The sequence below is a fragment of the Amphiura filiformis genome, chromosome 2 (genome assembly GCF_039555335.1).
Source record: "Amphiura filiformis chromosome 2, Afil_fr2py, whole genome shotgun sequence".
NCBI classification, from domain to species: Eukaryota; Metazoa; Echinodermata; class Ophiuroidea; order Amphilepidida; family Amphiuridae; genus Amphiura; species Amphiura filiformis.
The window spans coordinates 77,861,436-77,877,834 of NC_092629.1; positions in this window are offsets into that span (position 1 = coordinate 77,861,436).

The window sequence follows — 16,399 nt, forward strand, 5'->3', positions numbered from 1 at the left end:
GTTATGAATAATTTATTAGTTTTTCAATGCAATCGCCTCGACCCATTAATACATATTATCTGTATTTATCAAAGTACTTGGAATAGCAATCTGGTGAGTTCACTGAACTACGCCCAAATACTGATGGAGTTTTAATGGCGCTAATCCTCTCCATACACAGATGAACAAATACAATAGGAGAAGGTCAACACATATGACCTCCTATATGACATGTTATATGAGATGTACAACAACCTGAATATCATAAAGATCAGTGTTCGTTTGTGCATATGAACTGCATATTTACAATACTAAATATTACTCGTTATATATTATGTCAAATATTGGTATTATGACAACACGGTATATACATTGTATATAAAACGACTAATAGATCCTACTATCATGGCGTCAGGTCATTGGTTCATCATATCGAGGAAGGTGCGATGATGGCTTATAGCAGAATTAGCGCTATTATGCTAACAATGCTATTAGCATTTAATTAGTATGCTATCTCTATACATTATAGTGCTAATAGCAACGCTAATGAAAAATCCGTTAAAACTGCTATTACCATACCACTTTTAGCGTTTTAGCAGTTATTAGAGCCTCATTTGCAAATATGTCAATAACGCTAATAGCAAGTAATAGCACGTCATATGCAATTGTGCTAAATCTAAAAAGATTCTAAGTCTAGGGAAAGCGTGCTATTAGCGCTAATAGCGCTATTAGCGCTAATAGCAAATAATAGCACGTCATATGCAATTGTGCTAAATCTAAAAAGATTCTAAGTCTAGGGAAAGCGTGCTATTAGCGCTAATAGCGCTATTAGCGCTAATAGCAAATAATAGCACTTCATATGCAATTGCGCTAAATCTAAAAAGATTCTAAGTCTAGGGAAAGCGTGCTATTAGCGCTAATAGCGCTATTAGCGCTAATAGCAAATAATAGCACGTCATATGCAATTGTGCTAAATCTAAAAAGATTCTAAGTCTAGGAAAGCGTGCTATTAGCGCTAATAGCGCTATTAGCGCTAATAGCAAATAATAGCACGTCATATGCAATTGTGCTAAATCTAAAAAGATTCTAAGTCTAGGGAAAGCGTGCTATTAGCGCTAATAGCGCTATTAGCGCTAATAGCAAATAATAGCACTTCATATGCAATTGCGCTAAATCTAAAAAGATTCTAAGTCTAGGGAAAGCGTGCTATTAGCGCTAATAGCGCTATTAGCGCTAATAGCAAATAATAGCACGTCATATGCAATTGTGCTAAATCTAAAAAGATTCTAAGTCTAGGGAAAGCGTGCTATTAGCGCTAATAGCGCTATTAGCGCTAATAGCAAATAATAGCACGTCATATGCAATTGTGCTAAATCTAAAAAGATTCTAAGTCTAGGGAAAGCGTGCTATTAGCGCTAATAGCGCTATTAGCGCTAATAGCAAATAATAGCACGTCATATGCAATTGTGCTAAATCTAAAAAGATTCTAAGTCTAGGGAAAGCGTGCTATTAGCGCTAATAGCGCTATTAGCGCTAATAGCAAATAATAGCACGTCATATGCAATTGTGCTAAATCTAAAAAGATTCTAAGTCTAGGGAAAGCGTGCTATTAGCGCTAATAGCGCTATTAGCGCTAATAGCAATTAATAGCACGTAATATGCAATTGTGCTAAATCTAAAAAGTTTGTAAGTCTAGGGAAAGCGTGCTATTAGCGCTAATAGCGCTATTAGCGCTAATAGCAATTAATAGCACGTCATATGCAATTGTGTTAAATCTAAAAAGATTCTAAGTCTAGGGAAAGCGTGCTATTAGCGCTAATAGCGCTATTAGCGCTAATAGCAAATAATAGCACGTCATATGCAATTGTGCTAAATCTCAAAGGTTTGCGAGTCCAGGGAAAATGCCCTACTCGCGCTAATAGCGCTATTAGCGCTAATAGCAAATAATAGCACGTCATATGCAATTGTGCTAAATGTAAAAAGATTCCAAGTCTAGGGAAAGCGTGCTATTATAGCAAATAATAGCACGTCATATGCAATTGTGCTAAATGTAAAAAGATTCCAAGTCTAGGGAAAGCGTGCTCTTAGCGCTAATAGCGCTATTAGCGCTAATAGCAAATAATAGCACGTCATATGCCATTGTGCTAAATCTAAAAGATTCTAAGTCTAGGGAAAGCGTGCTATTAGCGCTAATAGCGCTATTAGCGCTAATAGCAATTAATAGCACGTAATATGCAATTGTGCTAAATCTAAAAAGTGTTTAAGTCTAGGGAAAGCGTGCTATTAGCGCTAATAGCGCTATAAGCGCCGATAGCAAATAATAGCACGTCATGTGCAATTGTGCTAAATCTAAAAAGATTCTAAGTCTAGGGAAAGCGTGCTATTAGCGCTAATAGCGCTATTAGCGCTAATAGCAAATAATAGCACGTAATATGCAATTGTGCTAAATCTAAAAAGTTTGTAAGTCTAGGGAAAGCGTGCTATTAGCGCTAATAGCAAATAATAGCACGTCATATGCAATTGTGCTAATCTAAAAAGACTCTAAGTCTAGGAAAAGCGTGCTATTAGCGCTAATAGCAATTAATAGCATGTCATATGCAATTGTGCTAAATCTAAAAAGATTCTAAGTCTAGGGAAAGCGTGCTATTTTAGCGCTATTAGCGCTAATAGCAATTAATAGCACGTAATATGCAATTGTGCTAAATCTAAAAGTTTGTAAGTCTAGGGAAAGCGTGCTATTAGCGCTAATAGCAATAATAGCAAATAATAGCACGTCATATGCAATTGTGCTAAATCTAACAAGTTTGTAAGTCTAGGGAAAGCGTGCTATTAGCGCTAATAGCGCTATTAGCGCTAATAGCAAATAATAGCACGTCATGTGCAATTGTGCTAAATCTAAAAAGATTCTAAGTCTAGGGAAAGCGTGCTATTAGCGCTAATAGCGCTATTAGCGCTAATAGCAAATAATAGCACGTAATATGCAATTGTGCTAAATCTAAAAAGTTTGTAAGTCTAGGGAAAGCGTGCTATTAGCGCTAATAGCAAATAATAGCACGTCATATGCAATTGTGCTAATCTAAAAAGACTCTAAGTCTAGGAAAAGCGTGCTATTAGCGCTAATAGCGCTAATAGCAATTAATAGCACGTCATATGCAATTGTGCTAAATCTAAAAGATTCTAAGTCTAGGGAAAGCGTGCTATTAGCGCTAATAGCGCTATTAGCGCTAATAGCAATTAATAGCACGTAATATGCAATTGTGCTAAATCTAAAAAAAAATTAAGTCTAGGGAAAGCGTGCTATTAGAGCTAATAGCAAATAATAGCACGTCATATGCAATTGTGCTAAATCTAAAAAGATTCTAAGTCTAGGGAAAGCGTGCTATTAGCGCTAATAGCGCTATTAGCGCTAATAGCAAATAATAGCACGTCATATGCAATTGTGCTAAATCTAAAAGATTCTAAGTCTAGGGAAAGCGTGCTATTAGCGCTAATAGCGCTATTAGCGCTAATAGCAAATAATAGCACTTCATATGCAATTGCGCTAAATCTAAAAAGATTCTAAGTCTAGGGAAAGCGTGCTATTAGCGCTAATAGCGCTATTAGCGCTAATAGCAAATAATAGCACGTCATATGCAATTGTGCTAAATCTAAAAAGATTCTAAGTCTAGGGGAAAGGTGCTAATAGCGCTATTAGCGCTAATAGCAAATAATCGCACGTCATATGCAATTGTCCTAGATCTAAAAAGTGTCTAAGTCTAGGGAAAGCGTGCTATTAGCGCTAATAGCGCTATTAGCGCTAATAGCAAATAATAGCACGTCATATGCAATTGTGCTAAATCTAAAAAGATTCTAAGTCTAGGGAAAGCGTGCTATTAGCGCTATTAGCGCTAATAGCAAATAATAGCACGTAATATGCAATTGTGCTAAATCTAAAAAGATTCTAAGTCTAGGGAAAGCGTGCTATTAGCGCTAATAGCGCTATTAGCGCTAATAGCAATTAATAGCACGTAATATGCAATTGTGCTAAATCTAAAAAGTTTGTAAGTCTAGGGAAAGCGTGCTATTAGCGCTAATAGCGCTATTAGCGCTAATAGCAATTAATAGCACGTCATACGCAATTGTGCTAAATCTAAAAAGATTCTAAGTCTAGGGAAAGCGTGCTATTAGCGCTAATAGCGCTATTAGCGCTAATAGCAAATAATAGCACGTCATATGCAATTGTGCTAAATCTAAAAGTTTGTAAGGGTCTAGGGAAAGCGTGCTATTAGCGCTAATAGCGCTATTAGCGCTAATAGCAAATAATAGCACGTCATATGCAATTGTGCTAAATGTAAAAAGATTCCAAGTCTAGGGAAAGCGTGCTATAATAGCACGTCATATGCAATTGTGCTAAATGTAAAAAGATTCCAAGTCTAGGGAAAGCGTGCACTTAGCGGTAATAGCCCTATTAGCGCTAATAGCAAATAATAGCACGTCATATGCCATTGTGCTAAATCTAAAAAGATTCTAAGTCTAGGGAAAGCGTGCTATTAGCGCTAATAGCGCTATTAGCGCTAATAGCAATTAATAGCACGTAATATGCAATTGTGCTAAATCTAAAAAGTTTGTAAGTCTAGGGAAAGCGTGCTATTAGCGCTAATAGCGCTATTAGCGCTAATAGCAAATAATAGCACGTCATGTGCAATTGTGCTAAATCTAAAAAGATTCTAAGTCTAGGGAAAGCGTGCTATTAGCGCTAATAGCGCTATTAGCGCTAATAGCAAATAATAGCACGTAATATGCAATTGTGCTAAATCTAAAAAGTTTGTAAGTCTAGGGAAAGCGTGCTATTAGCGCTAATAGCAAATAATAGCACGTCATATGCAATTGTGCTAATCTAAAAAGACTCTAAGTCTAGGAAAAGCGTGCTATTAGCGCTAATAGCGCTAATAGCAATTAATAGCATGTCATATGCAATTGTGCTAAATCTAAAAAGATTCTAAGTCTAGGGAAAGCGTGCTATTAGCGCTAATAGCGCTATTAGCGCTAATAGCAATTAATAGCACGTCATATGCAATTGTGCTAAATCTAAAAAGTTTGTAAGTCTAGGAAAGCGTGCTATTACCGCTAATAGCGCTATTAGCGCTAATAGCAAATAATAGCACGTCATATGCAATTGTGCTAAATCTAACAAGTTTGTAAGTCTAGGGAAAGCGTGCTATTAGCGCTAATAGCGCTATTAGCGCTAATAGCAAATAATAGCACGTCATGTGCAATTGTGCTAAATCTAAAAAGATTCTAAGTCTAGGGAAAGCGTGCTATTAGCGCTAATAGCGCTATTAGCGCTAATAGCAAATAATAGCACGTAATATGCAATTGTGCTAAATCTAAAAAGTTTGTAAGTCTAGGGAAAGCGTGCTATTAGCGCTAATAGCAAATAATAGCACGTCATATGCAATTGTGCTAATCTAAAAAGACTCTAAGTCTAGGAAAAGCGTGCTATTAGCGCTAATAGCGCTAATAGCAATTAATAGCACGTCATATGCAATTGTGCTAAATCTAAAAAGATTCTAAGTCTAGGGAAAGCGTGCTATTAGCGCTAATAGCGCTATTAGCGCTAATAGCAATTAATAGCACGTAATATGCAATTGTGCTAAATCTAAAAAAATTAAGTCTAGGGAAAGCGTGCTATTAGAGCTAATAGCAAATAATAGCACGTCATATGCAATTGTGCTAAATCTAAAAGATCCTAAGTCTAGGGAAAGCGTGCTATTAGCGCTAATAGCAATTAATAGCACGTTATATGCGGCCTTGATGGTTTTTGCTGATGGTGGGGACAGCGGTCACACTAAGTTTCTTGGCCTGCGGGGCCCTTTTATATTTGAACTCACTTGGAGTGTTTAGTTGTCGTATGGAAGTCTCCGGCCTCAGGCCTGCCGGCCCTGCGGCCTTGATGCTTTTTGCTGATGGTGGAGACAGCGGTCACATTAAGTTTCTTGGCCTGCGGGGGCCTTTTATATTGGAACTCATTTGGAGTGTTTAGTTGTCGTATGGGAGTCACCGGCCTCGGGCCTGCTGGCCCTGCGGCCTTGATTTTTTTGGCTGATGGTGGGGACAACGGTCACACTAAGATTCTTGCCCCGCAGGGCCCTTTTATATTGGAACTCATTTAGAGTGTTTAGTTGTGGTATGGGGGTCTCCGGCTTCGGGCCTGCCGGCTCTGCGGTCTTGATGATTTTTTTGTTGATGGTGGGGACAGTGGTCATACTAGCTTTGTTGGCCTGCAGGGCCCTTTTATATTGGAACTCACTTGGAGTGTTTAGTTCAGTTCAGTTCAGTTCAGTTCTCTCCATATGGAGAGATTTTATTTCTCAGTATATATAGGCCTTCGGCCTTACAATACAATAAAGTACAGTACAATATGTTTACCCATCACCAGGGGGCAAAAGAGTTTGCCTGATTTTATGAGCATTAAAAATAAATTTTGATAATGAAATTATAGTTTGTTGATTTCTAGACTGAAATAGAGTAATAAAATAATTGAAATTTGGAATACACTCTGGCAATAAGCGATTTCTTTCATTAGCATAAGCAGGACATTTTAATACAAAATGATACAAATCTTCAATTTCACCAGTGTGGCAGATTTTACAAATACGTAAATTTCGAGGAACCTTAAACCATATTCCACGAACATATTCTAACTCAAGAACACCCAATCTGGCTTTGGTCAGAAGTATTTTATGAAATGGTTTCTCCAGCCACAATAAATAGTCTTCCACCACTAGATTTTCTTTGATTTGAGTATAAAAAGTAAGTGATGAATATGTACTTAATGCATTTCGCCAATTTTGTATATCAATATCTTTACATCTCTGTTTGAAAACATCAATAAAATAATTTACATTGTCAACACCTTGAGCAATCCATATTTCACCAAAACCGTAAGAGTACAGAATGTTTTTGATCTTCATAGCCCAGCATTCTTTACCATTCTCTGCCTTTTTGTATTGAAACTCATAGCTTTGTCTTAAAACCCTGTTATTATCCAGTGATAAAATGTAAAACCAATACTTAATACAGTTAATAAGTGAATTTACCAACAGTGCATTTCTACCAAGTTCACCACGAATGGCACAGTGTGGGATAGATTTACATGATTTAGATACACCAAGAACATAACGACAAAACTTAATATGTACTCTTTCAATTATCTGGGACTCAGATGTTCCCCAAAGTTCACTACCGAAAAGGAGTATAGGTCTTATTTTTGTGTCAAAAATCTTGAATAGAACATCCACAGGGAGAGGACTATAGCTTTTCAAAATCTTTATGAGACCAAAGAAAGCTTTGTTAGCTTGCGATGCAGTGGATTTCTGTGCATTAAGCCAGTTCCCATTACTTGAAAACACATTACCTAGGTACTTGAAGGTATTGACCACTTCTATTCTTGTTCCCTTATAAAACCATTTCTCAGCACGTTTAAGAACACCACCTCGTTTAAATACCATGATTTTAGTTTTATCTTTATTTACTGAAAGGCCCCATTCATGACAATATTCTGCTAGAACATCAAGTTGTTTTTGTAGACCAAAGATAGTGCCACTTATAAGAGCTAAGTCATCAGCAAATAGTAGATGACTGATAAAGCATTGATTTATCTGCACTTTTTCAGTGTCGTCAGAGTTCAGTCGTGTACTCAAATCGTTTATAAAAAGTTTGAATAAAAATGGTGACAGCAAAGAACCTTGCTGAACTCCAGCCTTACAAGAAAAACATTTGTTATACTTGTAGATGTTCTGACACAAGCATTTAATTGCATATACATTGAACTCAAAACATTAAGAACATTACCAGTAATACCATATCGTTTCAGCTTAAATAATAGAGCATCATGATTTATTAAATCAAAAGCTTTACGAAAATCTACACAGCCTATATAGACCCTTCCACGCTTCCATGAAAGATATTTATTGATAACTGTATCCAATATAAAAACATTATCTGTGGTTCTGAAACCTTTACGGAAGCCGGCCTGTTCTTGATGGAAAACATTTTCAGCCTCAGCCCAAAAGTTTAACCTTTCGAGCAAAACTTTAGAAAAACTTTACTCATTATAGGAAGTAAAGAAATACCACGGTAATTTGCTGGATCAGTTTTATTCCCCTTTTTTTTTTAGGAATAATAAGACTGGATGCCCATTGGAGTGGAAATGATCCAGTGGTCAAGATCAGGTTGCAAAACTTCACCAAAATATCACTCAACTCATTAATTGGACTGTTTTTGAAAAATTCGGGTGGAAAACCATCAATACCGGGAGCCTTGGCATTTTAAGAGCATCAATACTCGATTTAATTTCCTCGGGTGTTATTTCGGCATCAAAAATGCAGTCCAATCTGGATGGTGATTTAGTTCACCCTCAACTTGGTTTTGCAACGTGGGCTCCCCACCTGGTATATCAACTCGAAATAGATTTTCAAAGTATTGAAACCAATTGTCTGATGAAATCTCACTGGAAATTGATGTTTGACTTCCCTTCAATCTTGACCAGAAACCTTTACTGTCGCGATTTTTCAAACAGTCCAAAATTTCTTTTTGTTGCTGGTTTTGAATTTTGTTTTCTTTTCCTCAATGAAGTTTTTATATTCATGCTTCGTATTTTTGTAATCAGTTAAAGCTTCTTCAGAGCGACTTAATCTGAATAATCTGAGTTTGTATTGAACTCTATTTTAATACCTGATACACTCATCGTCAAACCACGTAGACTTACAATGTGCCTTACTTTTGTTGTTCATAAAAGGGCGTTGCATAGCTTTCCCTACATAAGCAAAGATATCTGTCAAAGCAGACAATGCTTTGTCAATTTGTACCAAGTCTAGAGCTCTTTGAAAAGCATGTTTCATTTCATTCACCTTTGTATGCTTCCACCTGTTAACAAAAGAGTTGAGTAGATTTGGTTTCCACACATATCTATGTAACGAGCTACATGCTGTCTGTTGCCATGGGTCCGGCATATCAGACGGTACAGAAGAATTACCCACTATGAATGAAAAGGTAATTGGGAGGTGATCCGATTCAATTCTTGAGTGGATATCAACATTGCAGATCTTTTGAAAGGTGGAAACATTACATAACACATAGTCTACAACACTTTTCCCTTGATGGCTTATGAATGTATAGAAGCTTGATCGAATAGCATTAATTCTACCATTTACAATTTTTATACCCGTGTTACAGCAAAAATTCAACAATTCACGACCATATCTATTTACAAAATTGTCCTGGTTTGATCTTTTGGGAGGGGACATCTTCATCATACACATCATTGTCCCAACCCTCGGGGCATTCATCCGAGTCAATGAAATCATTGAGAATACCTGTTCTTCCATTAAAATCACCAACAATAATAAAAAATGGCATTTGGGTAATCTGATAAATATTGAGCATATTCAGTCTCTAGAATGTCAAGTACATCTTCATTTATAGAATAGGGGGAGTCTTCCTTAGTTGTCGTATGGGAGTCACCGGCCTCGGGCCTGCCGGCCCTGCGGCCTTGATGTTTGTTGCTGATGGTGGGGACAGCGGTCACACTAGCTTTGTTGCCCTGCGGGGCCCTTTTATATTGGAACTCACTTGGAGTGTTTAGTTGTCGTATGGGAGTGTCCGGCCTCATGCGTGCCGGCCCAGCGGCCTTGATATTTCTTGTTGATGGTGGGGACAGCGGTCACACTAGCTTTGTTGATTTGCGGGGCCCTTTTATATTGGAACTCACTTGGAGTGTTTAGTTGTCGTATGGAAGTCACCGGCCTCAGGCCTGCCGGCCCTGCGGCCTTGATGTTTGTTGCTGATGGTGGGGACAGCGGTCACACTAGCTTTGTTGATTTGCGGGCCCTTTTATATTGGAACTCACTTGGAGTGTTTAGTTGTCGTATGGAGTCACCGGCCTCAGGCCTGCCGGCCCTGCGGCCTTGATGTTTGTTGCTGATGGTGGGGACAGCGGTCACATTAAGTTTCTTGGCCTGCGGGGCCCTTTTATATTTGAACTCACTTGGAGTGTTTAGTTGTCGTATGGAGTCTCCGGCCTCAGGCCTGCCGGCCCTGCGGCCTTGATGTTTTTGTTGATGGTGGGGACAGCGGTCACACTAGCTTTGTTGGCCTGCGGGGCCCTTTTATATTGGAACTCACTTGGAGTGTTTAGATGTCGTATGGGAGTCACCGGCCTCAGGCCTGCCGGCCCTGCGGCCTTGATGTTTGTTGCTGATGGTGGGGACAGCGGTCACACTAGCTTTGTTGATTTGCGGGGCCCTTTTATATTGGAACTCACTTGGAGTGTTTAGTTGTCGTATGGGAGTCACCGGCCTCAGGCCTGCCGGCCCTGCGGCCTTGATGTTTGTTGCTGATGGTGGGGACAGCGGTCACATTAAGTTTCTTGGCCTGCGGGGCCCTTTTATATTTGAACTCACTTGGAGTGTTTAGTTGTCGTGTGGGAGTCGCCGGCCTCAGGCCTGCCGGCCCTGCGGCCTTGATGTTTTTTGTTGATGGTGGGGACAGCGGTCACACTAGCTTTGTTGGCCTGCGGGGCCCTTTTATATTGGAACTCACTTGGAGTGTTTAGATGTCGTATGGAGTCACCGGCCTCAGGCCTGCCGGCCCTGCGGCCTTGATGTTTGTTGCTGATGGTGGGGACAGCGGTCACACTAGCTTTGTTGATTTGCGGGGCCCTTTTATATTGGAACTCACTTGGAGTGTTTAGTTGTCGTATGGAGTCACCGGCCTCAGGCCTGCCGGCCCTGCGGCCTTGATGTTTGTTGCTGATGGTGGGGACAGCGGTCACACTAGCTTTGTTGCCCTGCGGGGCCCTTTTATATTGGAACTCACTTGGAGTGTTTAGTTGTCGTATGGGAGTGTCCGGCCTCATGCGCTAGCTTTGGCCCTTTTATAGTGGAACTCACTTGGAGTGTTTAGTTGTCGTATGGGAGTCACCGGCCTCAGGCCTGCCGGCCCTGCGGCCTTGATGTTTGTTGCTGATGGTGGGGACAGCGGTCACACTAGCTTTGTTGACCCGGGGCCCTTTTATATTGGAACTCACTTGGAGTGTTTAGTTGTCGTATGGGAGTCACCGGCCTCAGGCCTGCCGGCCCTGCGGCCTTGATGTTTGTTGCTGATGGTGGGGACAGCGGTCACATTAAGTTTCTTGGCCTGCAGGGCCCTTTTATATTTGAACTCACTTGGAGTGTTTAATTGTCGTATGGGAGTCACCGGGTTCAGGCGTGCCGGCCCTGCGGCCTTGATGTTTGTTGTTGATGGTGGGGACAGCGGTCACACTAGCTTTGTTGGCCTGCGGGCCCTTTTATATTGGAACTCACTTGGAGTGTTTAGATGTCGTATGGGGAGTCACCGGCCTCAGGCCTGCCGGCCCTGCGGCCTTGATGTTTGTTGCTGATGGTGGGGACAGCGGTCACACTAGCTTTGTTGATTTGCGGGGCCCTTTTATATTGGAACTCACTTGGAGTGTTTAGTTGTCGTATGGAGTCACCGGCCTCGGGCCTGCCGGCCCTGCGGCCTTGATGTTTGTTGCTGATGGTGGGGACAGCGGTCACACTAGCTTTGTTGATTGCGGGGCCCTTTTATATTGGAACTCACTTGGAGTGTTTAGTTGTCGTATGGAGTCACCGGCCTCAGGCCTGCCGGCCCTGCGGCCTTGATGTTTGTTGCTGATGGTGGGGACAGCGGTCACACTAGCTTTGTTGATTTGCGGGGGGCCCTTTTATATTGGAACTCACTTGGAGTGTTTAGTTGTCGTATGGGAGTGTCCGGCCTCATGCGTGCCGGCCCAGCGGCCTTGATATTTCTTGTTGATGGTGGGGACAGCGGTCACACTAGCTTTGTTGATTTGCAGGGGCCCTTTTATATTGGAACTCACTTGGAGTGTTTAGTTGTCGTATGGAGTCACCGGCCTCAGGCCTGCCGGCCCTGCGGCCTTGATGTTTGTTGCTGATGGTGGGGACAGCGGTCACACTAGCTTTGTTGATTTGCGGGGCCCTTTTATATTGGAACTCACTTGGAGTGTTTAGTTGTCGTATGGGAGTCACCGGCCTCAAGGCGGGCCGGCACTGCGGCCTTGATGTTTGTTGCTGATGGTGGGGACAGCGGTCACATTAAGTTTCTTGGCCTGCGGGGCCCTTTTATATTTGAACTCACTTGGAGTGTTTAATTGTCGTATGGAGTCTCCGGCCTCAGGCCTGCCGGCCCTGCGGCCTTGATGTTTTTGTTGATGGTGGGGACTGCGGTCTGACTCGGTGTCCTCCCCTGCGGGGCCCCTTTCCCTTCGCGCCCCTCTGCCGTGTTTAGATGTCGTATGGAGTCACCGGCCTCGGGCCTGCCGGCCCTGCGGCCTTGATGTTTGTTGCTGATGGTGGGGACAGCGGTCACACTAAGTTTCTTGCCCTGCGGGGGCCTTTTATATTGGAACTCACTTGGAGTGTTTAGTTGTCGTATGGGAGTCACCGGCCTCGGGCCTGCCGGCCCTGCGGCCTTGATGTTTGTTGCTGATGGTGGGGACAGCGGTCACATTAAGTTTCTTGGCCTGCGGGCCCTTTTATATTTGAACTCACTTGGAGTGTTTAGTTGTCGTATGGAGTCTCCGGCCTCAGGCCTGCCGGCCCTGCGGCCTTGATGTTTTTGTTGATGGTGGGGACAGCGGTCACACTAGCTTTGTTGGCCTGCGGGCCCTTTTATATTGGAACTCACTTGGAGTGTTTAGATGTCGTATGGAGTCACCGGCCTCAGGCCTGCCGGCCCTGCGGCCTTGATGTTTGTTGCTGATGGTGGGGACAGCGGTCACACTAGCTTTGTTGATTTGCGGGGCCCTTTTTATATTGGAACTCACTTGGAGTGTTTAGTTGTCGTATGGAGTCACCGGCCTCAGGGGCCTGCCGGCCCTGCGGCCTTGATGTTTGTTGCTGATGGTGGGGACAGCGGTCACATTAAGTTTCTTGGCCTGCGGGGCCCTTTTTATATTTGAACTCACTTGGAGTGTTTAGTTGACGAATGGCAGCCACCGCCCTCGGGCCTGCCGGCGCTGCGGGCTTGAGTTTTTGTTCCCGATGGTGGGGACAGCGGTCACACTAGCTTTGTTGGCCTGCGGGGCCCTTTTATATTGGAACTCACTTGGAGTGTTGAGTTGTCGTATGGGGGTCGCCGGCCTCGGGCCTGCCGGCCCGGCGGCCTTGATGTTTGTTGCTGATGGTGGGGACAGCGGTCACACTAGCTTTGTTGATTTGCGGGCCCTTTTATATTGGAACTCACTTGGAGTGTTTAGTTGTCGTATGGAGTCACCGGCCTCAGGCCTGCCGGCCCTGCGGCCTTGATGTTTGTTGCTGATGGTGGGGACAGCGGTCACATTAAGTTTCTTGGCCTGCAGGGGCCCTTTTATATTTGAACTCACTTGGAGTGTTTAGTTGTCGTATGGAGTCTCCGGCCTCAGGCCTGCCGGCCCTGCGGCCTTGATGTTTTTTGTTGATGGTGGGGACAGCGGTCACACTAGCTTTGTTGGCCTGCGGGGCCCTTTTATATTGGAACTCACTTGGAGTGTTTAGTTGTCGTATGGGAGTCACCGGCCTCGCGCCTGCCGGCCCTGCGGCCTTGATGTTTCTTGCTGATGGTGGGGACAGCGGTCATACTAAGTTTCTTGCCCTGCGGGGCCCTTTTATAGTTGAACTCACTTTGAGTGTTTAGTTGTCGTATGGGAGTCTCCGGCTTCGGGCCTGCCGGCCCTGCGGCCTTGATGTTTTTTGTTGATGGTGGGGACAGCGATCACACTTGCTTTGTTGATTTGCGGGGCCCTTTTATATTGGAACTCACTTGGAGTGTTTAGTTGTCGTATGGAGTCACCGGCCTCAGCCTGCCGGCCCTGCGGCCTTGATGTTTTTGTTGATGGTGGGGACAGCGGTCACACTAGCTTTCTTGCCTTGCGGGGCCCTTTTATATTGATACCGTTTATAACAATATTATCGTGATGTGCGCTAATATTGCACATCATGCTATTAGCGCCTGCAAAGGTGAGAAATTTTTAGAACATTTGTGCAAATGATACGCTATTTGGGATAAAAGCGCTATAAGCACATCTTATAGCGCCTATAAGCATGTTATGCTATTAGCGCTAATAACGTACCTGATGCTAATGAGTGCTATTAGCGCTATTAGCACACCTTACGCTATTAGCGCTAATGGCGCACCTCGTGCTAATGAGTGATATTAGCGCAATAGCACTATACCTACCATCCGTAGAAAATGGTCAATTTTAAAATTTGCAAACGATACACTAATGAGCGCTAATATCGGTATTAGCACACACTACGCTATTAGCGCTAATAGCGCTAGTAGCCGACCGTGCGCTATTAGCGCACCTTGCGCTAATGAGTGCTATTAGTGCTATTAGCGCTAATAGCGTCTACCATTTGCAGAAAATGAACAATTTGGCACATAATACAATGAGTTGTAAAATCGTTATTAGCATACCTGTCGGTATTAGCGCTAATAATGCTAATAGCACGCCTTATGCTATTAGCGCTAATAGCACATCTCACGCTAATGAGTGCTATTAGCGCTATTAGCGCTAATAGCGCTAATAGCACCTACCATCCGTAGAAAATGGTCCATTTTAAAATTTGCAAACGATACACTAATGAGCGCTAATATTGGTATTAGCGCACACTACGCTATTAGCGCTAATAGCGCTAGTAGCACACCTTACGCTATTAGCGCTAAAAGCGCACCTCGTGCTAATGAGTGCTATTAGTGCTATTAGCGCTAATAGCGCCTACCATTTGCAGAAAATGAACAATTTGGCACATAATACAATGATTTATAATATCGTTATTAGCATACCTGTCGGTATTAGCGCTAATAGCGCTAATAGCACGCCTTATGCTATTAGCGCTAATAGCACATCTCACGCTAATGAGGGCTATTAGCGCTATTAGCGCTAATAGCGCTAATAGCACCTACCATCCGTAGAAAATGGTCAATTTTAAAATTTGCAAACGATACACTAATGAGCGCTAATATCGGTATTAGCACACACTACGCTATTAGCGCTAATAGCGCTAGTAGCACACCTTACGCTATTAGCGCTAAAAGCGCACCTCGTGCTAATGAGTGCTATTAGCGCTAATAGCGCCTACCATTTGCAGAAAATGAACAATTTGGCACATAATACAATGATTTATAATATCGTTATTAGCATACCTGTCGGTATTAGCGCTAATAGCGCTAATAGCACGCCTTACGCTATTAGCGCTAATAGCACATCTCACGCTAATGAGTGCGATTAGCGCTAATAGCGCGAATAGCACGTACCATCCGTACAAAATGGTCAATTTTAAAATTTGCAAACGATACACTAATGAGCGCCAATATCGGTATTAGCACACACTACGCTATTAGCGCTAATAGCGCTAGTAGCACACCTTACGCTATTAGCGCTAAAAGCGCACCTCGCGCTAATGAGTGCTATTAGTGCTATTAGCGCTAATAGCGCCTACCATTTGCAGAAAATTAACAATTTGGCACATAATACAATAAGTTGTAATATCGTTATTAGCATACCTGTCGGTATTTGCGCTAATAGCGCTATTAGCACGCCTTACGCTATTAGCGCTAATATCGCATCTCACGCAAATTAGTGCTATTAGCGCTAATAGCGCTAGTAGCACACCTTGCGCGATTGAGAGCATTTTTAGAACATTTGCAAGTGATATGCTAATGAGTGCTAATAGCGTTAGTGATGAAAATAGCACGACTCGCGCTAATAGCGCTAATAGCACGCATTACGCTAATGGCCGCTATTAACGATATTAGCGCTAATATCACTTACCTTGCCGAGAACAGTTTTAGCACTTTTGGTAATAGCGCGCAATTGGTTCACCACAATTAGCACGAAATAGCAGAGGTTTGCTATTATCACGCTATCGGCGATATTAGCGCTATTAACGTGGAAAAAGCAGCAAATTGCAAATACCGCGCAATTTGCAAATTTGCTAGTGAGCAGCGCTAACGCGCTAAATAACCATCATCGCACCTTTATCATCATATCCCGTATGTTTCTTAAAATTCATTCATATTTGAGACAAATTTCTGTGCCCATTTTATAGGCGTACAGGTGGATCCGGTTTGTTTTGTCATTTTCATTTCTTTTTGATGAAAGAATTAAGGTTTTCCACTGCACGGAGGCCACTATGTGATACTAATTTAATGCTATTTGTAAATGAATGCGGATTCCCGGTTGTTGTTTTTCCACAGTGTGACAACTGTCCACCCATCCAGACAACATCATCACATAATAAAACGTCTGTATTTTTACGATGAGTAAATATTAAACTGAACTTTGCCTTGGAACATTGTGTAAGACGGTGTAAGATTTTGTGGGCGCCCTCAACAT